Raw genomic sequence first — 13,189 nt, forward strand, 5'->3', positions numbered from 1 at the left:
ATTTCTTTTATAAATATGAAAATATGGATACTTTAGAATATGTACGTTGCATTCTTCAGAGTTTATAGATTTACATTTCCTACTTTATATGTATAATAAAATAATAGAATAATTAATATATATCAACTTTAAAACTATTAATTTTCGCAGAATAAATTGGGGTGTTGAAAGGGGCCCTTATAAGTAATTTAATTAACAGCAGTTTTTTTCATCTCATTTTTGAGCCCGGCGGTACCCAAAATAGCCACAAATTTTGAGGTATATGCTTGTGAGGGTTCTTTACTCTTAGTTTATGTAGGGGTACTGGCGTAAATATTAGGCCTGGAAATGTCTGGAGTGAAATTTGTAGAAACTGTTTTTCATATTTTGAAATGTAATATTTTCCTGTCAACTTTATGTCAGTCGACGTGTTTGACCATTCGACATTCTTTCGTTCAACGTTATGATACATTACAATGTTCAGACATGTCCAAAAAGTAAAATTCTTATATATGCTGCTATTAATCAATTTAGAAGCATTAAAGAGTAATTTTGGAAGTTATATAAATGACCAATTACCGACAAGCTCTGCGAAAATCAAGCTTTTTTCTTGAAATAAAAAGAAAGAAAATTGTTGATAAAAAGATTATTTAAAAAAGGTTCTGACAATCATAATTGAATAAAATAAGAGACTAGATGTGACATAATCAAGTGTTTTTTATTTGCTTAGATTTATCTTTATTAGTTAAAGATGGAAATTTCTTTATGAATTAGGACAAAAGAAGAAACCCGAAATGTTTTATTCTGACCAATAGATGCTCGAATTACAATATCTACGGGAGTAATAGCAAGATAAAAAATTCACCAAAGAAGAAAACTAAACAAAACTAAGCATTATATGAGAGTACAACTGACTTTTTCCTTTGGTGAGAATCTATTTATCCAATAACAATAAATATATTTAACAGTTCAACCTATGACAAGATCATTTTACAATCACATTGTGATAAAATGCTGTAGATGTCAATTATAATAATTTGTTCAATAATAAAAAGTTATAACCATAGAACTAAAAAATACAACAATTTTAAATTTAAGTGCAATTCTACTTTGACAATTTTATAGCCTAATATAATTATTAATTTATGAAGACCTAACGAAGTGTACTTTTATTTTATTCGAGAATAAGGGGCAAAGGAACATACTTTTCACTTATTGATTCATCGCAAGAGATGTTCTTAGTCTTATTCGAAATTATATTACCACCACTATGAGCCACGGCAGAATTAAAATTCATCCAAGGAAAACTTGAAGGCTTCATAAGAAGTAAAGTGGACCTTTTTCATTGGGAACAAGATTCCAGAAAAGAAACAATGAAGAGATCCATTTATGATGAGTAGAGAATTTTAATACTTAAAAAATACTTAATTAATAATTATTTTATTTGAATTTGTTCGAAGCGCGGTATCATGTTATGATATTAACTATTATTATTTATCACGGGGTATACCGTCATTATGAGGACAAAGAAATCGTAAGCAATTAAAATAATTTTGTATGTTTGCTTTTACACCCACCTAAAAAATAAGATCAACCAAATATTACCAAATCGAACTATTGTTCTTGGATATGTATATTTTTTAAATAGGTCTTTTTTTTTAAATGAAATATCTTTCTATAAAATTAGCTATGATATTCCTTATTACTATGAATGATGAATAAGTTACAATGGTATCAAAAACAGTGTCGTTTATCATCGTTTTTCAGCCTAAAAACGGAAATATGTCGAATTCAAAAGAGAATACAGAATCAATAAAAACACTTAGATTTTGAAATCAGTATTATTTATCGTACTTCAATTTGGTGACTGTCTTAATGATCATAAATGTCTCTGAACGAAAATAGTCCTGAATTACTTTAATCTTAAATATTTATGAAACCTGACAACACATAGAAAAACTGAGATCAGTTTTGGATATTGCGCTCAAAGATAAATTATATTTTTCACTTAATTCCATTGGTGAAAATTTTGACCCATTAATTGTTCCCTTGTGTAATCCATGATGTGAGTAGATATTTCAATATCTCTTCATTTCATTTTAACATAGAAAAAAGTTGGTTCATACATATAATAAACTCAAAAGATAGAAAAATAAATAAATTATGGGTGTTATATCCCTTTTTTTTTTTGTAGCAATTACCTATTTTCATTGATTAAATACAGCTAATAATGAAATATTATAGAAAGGTGACTCAGGAATGGATCCATTTTGTACTAGTGGTAGTACCCTGCATTGCTCTGAGCCATTAGGCGTCGACGAAAAAAAAAACTTGCTTAAATAATTTGCTTTATCAATATAAAAGATAGTTTTTTGTGAAATAGTCCGTGTTACTCCAGATTTTTCATGAGTACACTTATACGTAGTAACTCAATACTTCTCTCATCAAGAATAAAGAATAACTGCTTGAAAAGAAAAAAAACACTGTTGAGCATGCCAACATAAAAAAAAAACTCGCACGCAAAAAAATGCTAAGGATTAACAGCCTAATATTTTCTCTTTCTTTTTAATATTAGGTGATCAGCGTCCACACGTTCGTTGATACACCTCATGTAAAGCCACATATAGTATTTTAAATAAAATACTTCATTTTTCTTTATTGATATGAGCTACGATATCAACTACATATGCTGTTAAAAATGATAACATAAAACATGATTTGACGTAGACATTTTCGAGATTCTATTTATTATTTTTATATAGTATACAATTTTACGTATATAATACTTTTTTTTTCTTTTTTTTTATTATGACATACACTCTCGCCACTCCATAGTTATTTCTTTCAAAATGACATTACGACATCCAACCAAACAAGTATTCAAACAAACTTTGCTTTATTAATAAAAAAAATTAATAGTATTATTATGTAAGGCACAAACGTCAAAAGACGAATATGTAACTCGGCAAAAACTTTTAAAGCACCCATATTCAAGGCGAAAATCTCCCAGACGATTCCTTTCAACACGGAATCAAACATAACGCTTTCGTTTTCTATATAGATATACTATGGAAAATATGTAAATAGGTATAACGTTAAAAATAAACATTTAAACAAAAAATACGTTCTAAACACAAATAATGTAATCAAAAATAATGAGTATTCTTTTAGTTATATATATAAGAAAATGGAGAAACTAAGGCTCTTAAATTATATGATTAAGTTTGTATTTCTGAAATATTTGTTAACTAATCAAAAATAAAAGAAAATGATAATACTATAATAATTAATATAGTTATTAGTGCACTAATAATTTTTCAAAAATTACTAGACCTGTCCTGCTGTAATCTATTTTCTCAATCTAATTCTATATAATTTTTTGAATCAACCAAATCAAAATGTTTTTATATCATTCAATTATTAGATCCATAGTGAGTTAAAATTTAATAAACTATTATAATAGTTAATGATTATTCAATATTTGTCCATTGTAGTTCTAGTATAGAACTATGACAAATATAGTAGTGTAATTATGCAAACTTCCATTTACATCGTATTTTGAGAAAAGTCAATTTTAAAATTCCCTTTTTCTTGACAATATTTTTTCGATTCGATTTTGTCACTTTAAAGCAAAAGTTATAATTTAACCTTTTGTTAGTAAATTTGGAGTTTCTGTGTCTAAAACATTTACTAATTACATTATAACTACATTTATTGCCAGCACTTTTTCGTATGTTCCTGAAGTGTTTAATAAAAATAAATGCAATTTTGTTATTTTTGTCATAATGTCTTTTCTGGGAATTATTCGTACATTTTACAATTATAAATCAAAATTTGTTGAATTTAATTAATTTGTGCATTCACAAATCATTCTTATTCATTTTTTGTTGAATGTGAGGTAGACGCAATTCTAATAATGTAATATATAAAACCTATTATTTATATATGTAGGACACACAACCTTATCCGCCATTTATGTGTTTTTCTTGTTCTTTACTCAGTATTTGAACGCTAACATTAGGTTTAACAAAAACCTTCTCCCAATAACAAAACTGAGATTTAGGCACTTAACATAGAGTTAGCTTTGTTTTACTCAGCTTTTCGATACTAACTTGTAGATACCAATAAATTTACTTATAAATGTTTGGCATACTTAGGCTAGCTATACGCTAGTATTGAGTAATGAAACGTACGTTGCGTATGGTAATAGTATGATTTTCTTTTCAAAACAATGGTAAAAGTTTTTTATCTATTACTTTAAAAGTAAATTGTATTAAAGTTGTATGATTTTTTTATATAAAATTTTTATTTATATTGCTCATAATGTACATACAAATTAAAACAATATACATTTTTTGGAAGAATTGAGTTACTAAAACAGCATAAATAAGCACTATACCTTAAAATAAGACTACCTAACTAAGACCTTACAACAATATAAGAATTGACTAACTAATTAATAATAACAAAGAAAAAATAAACTAAAAATTGTGAAAAATTCTTGTATTTAAAAAGTTGATCTCTTCATAAAATGTTCATAGCGTTGGACGATCCTCTTCAACGTCGAATGATGTTATATGCAATACCAATTCACTTCAAGGGTGTAGACCCAAGAGCTACCATCCCAGTTTGGGATTTTGAGATAAAAAGCAGAATATCTTGCTGAGGTAGATATAATTCTTGACTATAAATCTTACATTTAAATATTTTCACACTTAGTTTGATGCATTGAGAGTCTGTGCACTTAACAAAGCAAAATGCTTGACTTTCGTGTACCGATTTTCCTGATGAAAGACTGTATAAACTTAAAGCTTTAATTTCCCCCATCTTGTGCCTTTCAATTTCAATGTTCAAAGATATGAACTCTTTATGTATTCCCACAAAAGGACAATCAATAAAATCATGCTGAATAATATTAAAGAGCTTCCCGCAGTCCTTACAAGGACTATCGAAAAAGAGGCAATTTGTGGATATCTGGAATTGTGAAGAAAAATTATTTCCTTATACTACTTTACGTAGGAATTCATTCCGTAATTCTTATTAGGCTTGTGCTTTGTAGTTTTAACGTTATTACAATTTTTTTCACATTTCGGATGCCTCCTCACTATATAATGCGGAACCTTTCATTTACAGGTACCAGGGGCTTGGATGTTTATGCTTTCTTCCAGTTCTCACGAGGGAAAAAAGAACTTTTCTTGGTTTAATATTAGTCTGAGTTTTTATGGAGGTCATGATCTGTAAGAATATTACGCTGCATTGTTTCCATTTCTAAACTTTGGGAATTTTCAAGATTTTTGAAAAAAACTCTTTTTGATTAATCCAGCCTAAATATATCAACCGTTGTTGTCGAATCATGGATAGGTTTAGCATATCATACAATTCTTTAAACAGCAGCATATGAGGAGAAAGTGGGCTCAAGTAATCATTGGAGAGGTCTGAGCAGAGCATTAAAGACGGATATTTGATCGATTTAGAGATTACAAATCTCCATTCGAGTTCGGATCTTGCCGATAAGTGAATAAGAACCTATATATAAATTTTACGCAAAACTTTACTTAAAGAGTACTAAACCTCCATCTAAATCTTTCCTCAATCTTTTGAGAAGCGGAATATAAGATTTATGGAAAATATCTAGAAGCCATTTTCCTTTATTTCTGAGGCCTTATATAACACCTAGGGAATAATAAAATAATTATATTATTAAATCCGAGTTTGAAGATTTAAGTGCGTCCATTGTGAAAGTTTTTTATAAACCATAGACCGCAATATACTTACTTGCTATTTGATTCCCCATATTTTGACTGTTCTATACCTAATATATACGCTTTTTTAAGGTAACATCCTGCAACTCTTGTATCGAATACATGATTCCATTCTCCCACTGGTTCGATAAATATTTTCTTTTGATTCATTTACAGACAGGATCTTCATTTAAATTGACCAAAAAAGACATTATTACCTCAACTTTCTACATCATAAGTTGCGCTCCAGAACTGGCTTCTAGAAATAACGTGACATCATCTGCGTATAGATCAATAATGTGCTTCTGATGTTCGAATAAAGCACAAAATCCACTATATTTCCTCCTAATTAAAAAAAAACCAATTATTTTATAGCCATAACAAAAAGTAGAGGAGCAGTAAGGTAGCCTTAACGATAGGTTTTTTTGAGAAATATTGGATCACTTTCCTTTCCATTTTAAGTTATTCTTGAAGTCCCATTGATTAAAAGGTGTCTAATTGGATTATAAAGTCGACTCGGTAAAAAAAAACTCTCTCTCGTCTTTCGTAAAATGAGGCTTTGGGAAAGTGAGTCAACAGATTTTGTAATGTCTACTGCGATAATGGCGCCATTTTTCCCCTTTTTTCGATGCTATCAATCGTACAGTAGATATTGCTTGCAATATCAGCCATTTTTCTACCTTTAAGCAAATCTTTTTGATGCGAACCGATTCTTTTATTAAGCATTAATTACATTTCATTAGCTACTACTCCAAAAATAATTCTGTGGGTTTCATTTAATATACTTATTGGTTACCAATTACTTAAATTGGTCCCATATCCCTTTTTCGGTATAAGTACAATTTTTCCTTTCATTTCTGACTTGGAGAGCCTTCCTTTATTCTCCATAGATCTTCCTAAACATATCAGGAATTGAACTATCTCTCTGCTGAACGATGAAAACTCTTTCCCTCCAAATCTATCAGGTCCAAACTCTTGATTGTCTTTGAAGTGATCCTTGATATAATTACGTAACAACTATGACGGAATTTTTTTTTAGGAAAATTGACTCTTTCTCCCCCTACGGTGGATTGAAAGTCTTGACAGAAACATGATATTATATCATCATCTTTGATTGAGATTCTGACATTTAAAATATTTTTATTTTTGAGCAACAAAAAGGCTTATTTAGTTTCATATTTTTAATCTAAACGAAATATCATTTTCTCAACCACTTTAGTCGGAGAATCTATCTTGTTTTATGAAAAAAAATCAACTTATTATGGAAAAATCAAACTTTCCTCCAGACCCCAGGAATTAGGACTCATAATTAATGATCATAATTAAACATAGCCTTACGTACGTAACTCCAAGTTCTAAGCAACTTTTATCTTATGTCTAGAGTCCGTATCATTCTCTGTTTTTGAAATAAATGTGTTGTTATATTTGTTTTCAAAGTAAGACACACATTACACAAACACACACACACCAATACATTATTTTAACTATATAGGATAATAGCTCTTGTGGATTAAACACGCTCGTTTTTAGCGTTCAAGTCCTGTAGTAAAAGATATGAGATCTCCGGTGATGATTATTCTATATTATCCGACGGTATGTGAAAAAAAGAAATCGAAAATTAACGTGGTAACCTTCACGATTTGAAGCATGTTTCATAATAAAGCAGCTTAGCTGTCATGTCATTTTATTAGATTAGCTGTGAGCAGCCCTGAGACAAAAATTAGTACGATCCTCAATTAAAATCTGAGTCCAACGAGGCCCAACACTTACAACTCCAAAACAAATCCTCAGTGTTACTCTGTTTCTTTCATAAGATCACATAAATTTCCAATCCAGCATCGTGTCTATCAATGGTGTATAGGTACGAACGGTTTCTCTATTTTATGTATGAGTATGAGTATTAAATATTAATCAAGTGTTAACAAGCAATCCTATTTTGTGTTTATCAAGGATGAACGCCTTGTCCAATAAGATGAAAATGACCCAGCGTGGATCATTGGTGTTTTGTCCCATAATGCATGAATTACTATACTATATGGATGACCACTATCTACGCAACCTCTGAAGCTCGCCTTTTCAATTAGTTTTTTAAAGGATATTGTTTATTACTGTTGTGATACTTAGGACTTTTAATAATGCCATTGTCATCGTTGAGACCGACAAAATTATTAAAACGTTATTGAAATTTTTATTCCTGTCACATATTTACTCGAGTTTCATATAAACATAAATGAAATTGTTTACTGTACTAGTTAAAAATAGATCTTAGGTTAATTTGATAGTTTGTGATCACCCTTTAGGCAATTTAAAATAAAAAAAATTGTTACCATATAATGCCACTAATACATATATTTTCAAAAAAAAAATTCAACAAAACCAAATCTCAAGTCAATACTTTATCTCAAACTTCATCACGAAGCAACTTTACACGGATCTAAGATTTATGAAAATAATCAATAAGTAGCTCGTAGGTACAGATTACTTATTTATATAAGAATATTAATCATAAATTTTGATTTGTTTTCTCCTCAAGAATGAAAAAATAATGATAACAGCTTCTAGTATTATAAGGATTTCCAACATCAAAAACCTGTTCCCTCTTTTGAGGACATACAATATTCATATCTGGAGATCTCTTTGTTACTGGAGTAACAAACCCTTTTGAATGAAGAGTGCGAGGGAGTGCATCCCTTACAGAGTTACTTTCTCCGTCGGGCGGTTCTTTTGAAGGTAGGAATAGATTAGCCATATTGTTCTGCTAAGTTAGCCTCCATGTCAAGGAAAAGCTGGCACACCAAGAGTTATGACGTCACCCAAGGGAAGGGATGACGTTACATCACAGTTATTAATTGATGAGTCAGTTGTGGCCCTAAAGCAACCGATACGGACTAATTAATCAGATAAAAAGGAAGCTCACTTACTAATTTAATTATGCAGATCGAAGAAAACGTAAGAACACAACACTATAACAACGTTCAATATAATATTAAACACTCCACAATAAAGACACAAATCAAAGTTTTGTTCTCATGAAACTATTATTAGCACCTTAACTGAACACAATCTTGATTTTGCAAAGTGATATCAATAGATAAGTTATTTATTTATAAACACAACTTTTAAATCAAAGAACAATCGATTTTCTATAAATAAAGTCAATCAACTAATTTTTATAGTTGGGTGGAAATGAAATAATTGCTGGGTCTTTGGAAGCTATTTTCTTTTTAAATATGTATATAGTAAAAGTGGTATTTTGAAATTATAAACAATGTCCTGATATCCACTTCCCCCCTTGCCACACAGACATATATTTTATACAATATCGGTGTGGCTGTAAATTGTATATCATTTAATTTTGCACCCTTTTTCGTATCTAAAGAAAGGATTAATAACTGATGCTCCATATTTAAATTTAAATGTTTATATGTGGAAACAAGTTTTGTTATTGATTGGGTTGAGTGATAGTAAAATAACCAGTTGTTTCATAATATTTAAAATTATTTTTTCTATAACCAACCTGCTCGATATGGAAACTTGTGGATATAATGCCCACCTGTATGAAATTTCCCATGAATATCAGTATATTTTTGGTTTTAAAAGAGGGTTTATTATTGCCAGGTACTTCATCACTCATCTGGGGTCTTGGGGATAATATACCTGTCTTTCAGGATGTTGAAGACTCTATATAACTTATGATAATCACTGGTGGATTTACTCTCATGACGTTGAGGAGAAATTTTGATCTAGAGAGCATTTTTTCCTGTGTATTGTCATTAATCAAATATGTTTTTCCTTCTAGCTCCAAAGTCTACTTTCATTGTCCTGGTTATTTGCTGACATACCCATGTCTCTGATCAAACGGTATGGATTATGTACAATCCGATCTTTGATGGTATCTACGGCAGTCTTTGTCCAAATATTGTTCTCTTTCTTCTTTGAGCAGGCTTTCTATCAACATTTGCGCAAATTTTATAGCCGCTTATATTCCGGTAAACTAACGTTCTGTCGATGGGCAAATCCCTACAGAAATCCGGAGAAATTTCATATATTTAATATATATCATAATGACTCAAACCTATCAATAACTAAACCAACCTAGGCTTATTAAACTATTTTAATCTAAATATATGTTGTTTTAGATTTGGAACATGGTATCTATTTCTACAGTAAAGAAGATTTTTAGTTAGTAGACGAAATCTAACATTATAAGGATAATTACGTAACATATCATTTGTGGAGGTGATTTATAAATATATGAATACAAATAAGTGTACTTCAGAAACTAAGTTTTGAATATGAACCTGTCCTCTTTTATGGAAAAATACAACAGCCTCTAATTACTTCATTTACCAAGAACCTATAATGAACCCTTCTTTTGTACAAACAAATCCTCAATTAGAGGCAGGAAAAAAAGGAGTCCTTAATAAAAATATATATGTTTTTCTTCATAATAATTATTATTAATAACGCTTTTTTTTGTTTTATTTTCATGTATAAGAAGTGTATTGTGCTAATTACTTGAAAAGTTTTCCAATTTATATATTTTTTCATGTCTTTTCACAAACAAAAAAATAAAGAAAGATCCGTAATTAAGAATAAAACGCAAAAATAGTGTCTATTTGATTATCTTATCAACTAAGTTAACACATGTAATTCCTTCTTTCGTTCAAGAAACATAAATAAAAGAGGTCAAAAGGTAAAAGGTAGAACAAATCCTTGAGCTAAATGATCATGGAAAAACTAGTTTTTATAAGAAAAGTTTCAAAAAGAACAAACTACATCTGCATGTGTTGACGTAAAAAGAAAACATATATACCCTTACATACATAGTGATGCCTTGAAATTTTCACAGTAAATTATCGATATTTTGAAGTCATTTATAATAATTACACGTAAATTTAAACATTTTTTTTAGATTTGAAGCTTTAGTCTTTTGATGTAGGTACAACATGCTCTTTTCCACCTCGAAATGAAGAATTTTAAAACTTTTTTTTTCTTATGACATCATCTTAAAAATACACATTGCAGCTTTTGTTTAAAATAATAAATTTAGTTTTACAAAATTTTTATCAACAATATTTGATAAATTTTGTATGAGAACTCCGTACCTAATTTTGCAAAAGAAAAATAACTGTAGTTACTAGTACAGTTAATAACTGTACATTAATTCTAGCTTTCCAACTATCTGTCTGTTTGTTGGCGTACCACAGCCAAGCCATTTATCAGATTAATACCAAAATTTCCAAGTACGCATATTGTTTACTTCATAAGCAAATAAGTTCTAGTTTTGATGACCTTGACCTTGGACACCTATGTATTATCTTTTTTTTTTTAAATACATATATTACTAATTTTTAAAGAATCAGTCAAAAATTTATATAAATAAAAAGTTTTCAAGAACATTTTTAATAGGAGTGACTTTTAATTAAAAAACGACAATCCTGGTCATTAGAAGCTGAAAACAGCGACGGTCTAAAAAATGAGCATAGATATATCATTTTACTATTACTATGATAGTTATCAAAATGTAGCGGATATATTTTCTAAACATTTAATATAATTTTTATACTAAATGTCCCTAGCATGTCAATTCTCATTGTTATTGAATACTTACTATATAATGTTGTTGTTGTTTTTTGTCTAGTTACAATTTAGACAGAGTATGTTTCCTAGAATGGAGATACATATACCAATGGTCTTCCAGTACTTGGAGGTAGAAATTGCAGCTTTGATTCATCGGTTGTCTATAAATTACTATATTTTTGAACGAAACTCACTCTACACTCGGCTGGATCGTTAACAACTTTAGTAGCAAAATATTATCTTGCTCTGTATTATTTTTTCTGTCATTCTATACCACTGGATGGACAAAAGAAATGTCTAGAACATTTTAACCTCAATAGAAAATGTAGATCCCATACATGATTAAAAGAAAATCCGAGTTCCATATTATGGTGTCTACACACAAGAAGCAAAAGCTTTTTCCATGTACATTCCTACCTGTATTTGATTTTTTTGTGTCAATACACATCCCTTTCATACTGTTACTTATGCCCAAGTCTTGAATGGGCTCGTATACACTATTACTTTGAGCTTCATAATTTCTGGATGAAAGCTAACAACGTTAAGTAATATAAAAATCCCTTTTCCCGAAGCCGATTTGGGTAGTAAATTATGACTCATTTTACCATCCCCATGAAGTACAAGAGCATCATTACTTTAGAAATCTGTCTATATTTTATTAGCCTTAGCTAGTTGGAACTCTGTTCGAATATATATAATTGTATCTCTATTAGAAGTAAGAATATCAATGTTATTGTTCATGGCTTTAGCTATTTCTGCTAAAATAAACACAACTTTTTGGGTGTGATACTCAAGAGCAGATAATAATTCTGGTGTAATAATAGCTGTTTTTCTATTTATTGGTGGTCATAATTAATCTCTTTAGTATTTTCATATTCAGTGGAGATCAACTGATTGTTAGATGGTAAACCCTATTTATGTTTATACCGGGTGTCCCGAAAGTCTTGACTGGTACCTTCGATGGCTTTTTTTGAGGTTTTAAAGACTTTTTACGTAAATGTTACGTAAATAAAAGCTAAAGGCCGTTTTCAGATTAACAAGTTTTGTTTCAATACCATTTCGAAATTCATAATTTTTTTTTGACATGGAGGCTAAAAGACATGAAGTAGCTGCTCTGCTTCGTACAGGAATCAGCCACAAGGAGATCTCTGAGGCCACCAGCATGTCCGTAAGCACCATTGGCAGGATCAAGAGGTGGTTGGACAAAGGGGAAGGCCTTGAAGACAAGCCTCGAATTAGGAGACCTGTCTTAAAGGCCACTAAGAAGAAGATCAGGGCCCAGATCAAGATAAACCCTCTTCTGAGCATCAGAACAATTGCCAAGAAGAACAACATGGGTAAGACTACTGCTGCCAACATTGTCAAGGACATTGGGGGTAAGTCCTTGGTCCGCACCACCCGTCCCATGTTGTCCATGGCCAATATGGAGGCCAGATACATCCGATGCAAGAATATTTTGAACAACATGAAAAGCAATTGGGACAGAATTCTCATTTTTTCCGATGGGAAAACTTTTACCGTGGATCCAGTCTTCAACCACAAAAATGATCACTACATTAGCCTTAATGGTTATGTGGGATCTGAGAAATATGTGTCCATGACCAAGCACCCAGCCAGCATCATGATGCTTGGAGCTGTTGGCTCAGATGGTAAAGCCATGCCTCTAGTCTTTTTCCGAGAGGGCTACAGGCTCACCTCAGAGGACTACATCAAGGTGCTCAAGACCAAGGTGGTCCCAGGGATCAGGAAGGAGTATCCTGGCAAGAGGGTGTGTTTCCAGCAGGATGGGGCACCCACACACACAGCCAAGAACACCCAGAAGTGATTGAAGGAGAATGTGGAATTCTGGCCTAAGGACTTCTGGCACCCCTCCTCCCCCGACCTGA

General features: G+C 30.8%; 2 long non-coding RNA genes across 2 annotated transcripts; one reads left to right on the forward strand and one right to left on the reverse strand.

Moving 5' to 3' along the window:
- Nucleotides 1–5,221: 5,221 nt before the first annotated feature.
- Nucleotides 5,222–8,778, reverse strand: LOC121118879 (uncharacterized). The gene is made up of 3 exons (XR_005864598.2): nucleotides 8,642–8,778; nucleotides 5,755–8,589; nucleotides 5,222–5,652 (listed from the first exon to the last, which is right to left on the reverse strand). It is a non-coding gene; the product is annotated as an uncharacterized lncRNA (long non-coding RNA).
- On the forward strand, nucleotides 8,522–10,332 carry LOC121118324 (uncharacterized). Its single transcript, XR_005864397.2, has 2 exons — nucleotides 8,522–8,669; nucleotides 9,520–10,332. It is a non-coding gene; the product is annotated as an uncharacterized lncRNA (long non-coding RNA).
- Nucleotides 10,333–13,189: the final 2,857 nt, after the last annotated feature.

This window comes from Lepeophtheirus salmonis, chromosome 5 (genome assembly GCF_016086655.4).
Source record: "Lepeophtheirus salmonis chromosome 5, UVic_Lsal_1.4, whole genome shotgun sequence".
NCBI classification, from domain to species: domain Eukaryota; kingdom Metazoa; phylum Arthropoda; class Copepoda; order Siphonostomatoida; family Caligidae; genus Lepeophtheirus; species Lepeophtheirus salmonis.